Genomic DNA, 2,963 nt, shown 5'->3' on the forward strand with positions numbered 1-2,963 from the left:
TGCTGAATCGGGGGTTAAAACCTAAATATGGGAATTCGGCACATCACGGTGTGGGGGGAGGTACATTTGTGACAATACTGCACCTTTAAGAAATGTACTCATATGTTTCTTGTGAAGGGTATGTTTAAAATTCAGCTGTGTTTACATGGTGCTGATTTGTCTGCACCAGGCAGCTCACATGCAGAGAATGCAGACCAATAATTCATCCTGGATAATGGGCTGCTTATTTTAATCCGAGTTAACGCATTTCTGTTTATTTTTGGGTTTTTCCCTGGGGTTTCAGAGTCGGGTTTGATTATATTGATTGACAAGAGATTGAGCCATATGCTAATGGGAGGAGCTAAGCTTACAGGGAAAAGCAAGCAGTTTCTGCTTGATTCTGAAAGAAGCAAGATGTGTTTGCATGTGTCTCTGGAGGCTGCTGTTTGTGGCTGTCAGGAAACAAGTGTCCCTCTCTCCAGAGGTGTTCAAAGGCTCTAGGACTGCGAATGAGTAAAAACACATAAGCTTGTGTTGTTTGTTAACTGATTTTAAAGAGGAGTTTAAGTCTATAAGAGGAATATTGCTTGAATTGGAACTAATAGAGATAGGTTCGCAGTTAAGAATTGTATCTTGTCATGTTTAAGCATTTAATTGGTAAAAGTTAAGCTAATTCATTCATTATAGTTAAACTGTATTGTTAAAATAAAGTTTGTTTTGGTAAAAACTTCCTAAACTCACATCTTAACTGAAACACTTTACGTCACACGAATGATGAAATAAAAAAATAGTTTGGGGTCTAGTCTACCTTTAGAATATCCTGATCTGGTCCCTAACAAGATTTGGGGCTCATCCAAGATTAAAAACTATAATTCCTTGTTTTGTTAGGATTATAGAACTCAAAGGCACTGGATGTTGAATACTTCTTTTCAGGTGTTACATTTGGTTAGTTTATATAGCAAGTGCCTTGTGGAATAATGGCTCTTTCAGTGGCTAAAGTTTCCCTGGGTTTGGAAGAAGTCACTCAGAGTGATTTACAAAAGGTAGTTAAAGTAAAGCTTTTGGAATTGGCAAACAAGCTGTGGTTGACTGTAACTGAAGGGGCAAGGAAGGTGGAGATAGTTGCAGTGAAAGCTCAGCATTTAAATTTGCCAGAAACACAGCCTGCACTGGAATTGGCTCAAGTTCCATTCCAAGCAAAACAGCTTGAATTAGAAGCAAAAGAGAGAGAGTAGAAAAAGCAAAAAAAAAGAGAGGGGCAGTTGCAGTGGGACAAAGAACAAAAAAATGAAAACAGTTTGAATCGAAAAAAGAAATGGAACAGTTTGAATTGTGATTAAAAGCAGAGAAAAGGGAAAAAGGAAGAATAGCAGAACAAAAAGAAAAAGAGAGAATATTAGTACTTCAAGAACTGGAAAGAAAAATTCAACCTGAAATGTTAGAAGTGCAAGCGCATAAAACTGTGTGAATAATGAGGGGCACAGATCAGTTAGAAAGTCAACATCTTTTCCCAAAGGTAGGGGAATCTAAAACTAAAGGGAATAGGTTTAAGGTGGGGGGGGGGGGGAGAGAGGGGGGGGGAGAGGGGGGGGGAGAGGGGGGGGGAGAGGGGGGGGGAGAGGGGGGGGGAGAGGGGGGGGGAGAGGGGGGGGGAGGGAGAGGGGGGGGGAGAGGGGGGGGGAGGGAGAGGGGGGGGAGAGGGGGGGGGAGGGAGAGGGGGGGGGAGAGGGGGGGGAGGGAGAGGGGGGGGGAGAGGGGGGGGGAGGGAGAGGGGGGGGAGAGGGGGGGGAGGGAGAGGGGGGGGGAGAGGGGGGGAGGGAGAGGGGGGGGGGAGAGGGGGGGGGGGAGAGGGGGGGGGGAGAGGGGGGGGGGAGAGGGGGGGGGGGGGGGGGGGGGGGAGAGGGGGGGGGGGAGAGGGGGGGGGAGAGAGGGGGGGGGGAGAGGGGGGGGGGAGAGGGGGGGGGGGGAGAGGGGGGGGGGGGGAGAGGGGGGGGGGGGAGAGGGGGGGGAGAGGGGGGGGGGGGAGAGGGGGGGGGGCGGGGGAGGGGGGGGAGAGGGGGGGGGCGGGGGAGGGGGGGGAGAGGGGGGGGGCGGGGGAGGGGGGGGAGAGGGGGGGGGCGGGGGAGGGGGGGGGAGAGGGGGGGGGGGCGGGGGAGGGGGGGGGGGGCGGGGGAGGGGGGGGGGGAGGGGGGGGGGGAGAGGGGGGGAGAGGGGGGGGGGGGAGAGGGGGGGGGGGGGGAGAGGGGGGGGGGGGGAGAGGGGGGGGGGGGGAGAGGGGGGGGGGGGGAGAGGGGGGGGGGGGAGAGGGGGGGGGGGGGAGAGAGGGGTGGGGGGAGAGAGGGGGGGGGGGAGAGGGGGGGGGGGGAGGGGGGGGGGGAGAGGGGAGGGGGGGGGGGAGGGGGGGGGGGGGGGAGGGGGGGGGGGGAGAGGGGAGGGGGGGGGGGAGGGGGGGGGGGGGGGAGGGGGGGGGGGGAGAGGGGGGGGGGGGAGAGGGGGGGGGGGAGAGGGGGGGGGGGGAGGGGGGGGGGGAGAGGGGGGGGGAGAGGGGGGGGGGGAGATGGGGGGGGGGAGATGGGGGGGGGGAGAGGGGGGGGGGGGGAGAGGGGGGGGGGGGAGAGGGGGGGGGGGAGAGGGGGGGGGGAGGGAGGGGGGGGGGAGGGAGGGGGGGGGAGGGAGGGGGGGGGGAGGGGGGGGGGGGGAGGGGGGGGGGAGGGAGGGGGGGGGAGGGAGGGGGGGGAGGGAGGGGGGGGGAGGGAGGGGGGGGAGAGGGGGGGGGGGAGAGGGGGGGGGGAGAGGGGGGGGGGAGGGAGGGGGGGGGGAGGGAGGGGGGGAGAGGGGGGGGGAGGGAGGGGGGGAGAGGGAGGGGGGGAGGGGGGGGGGGAGGGGGGGGGGGAGAGGGGGGGGGAGGGGGGGGGGGGAGGGGGGGGGGGGAGAGGGGGGGGGGGAGGGGGGGGGGGAGGGAGGGGGGGGGGAGGGAGGGGGGA

The sequence above is a fragment of the Mustelus asterias genome, chromosome 8 (assembly GCF_964213995.1).
Source record: "Mustelus asterias chromosome 8, sMusAst1.hap1.1, whole genome shotgun sequence".
In the NCBI taxonomy this organism is placed as follows: domain Eukaryota; kingdom Metazoa; phylum Chordata; class Chondrichthyes; order Carcharhiniformes; family Triakidae; genus Mustelus; species Mustelus asterias.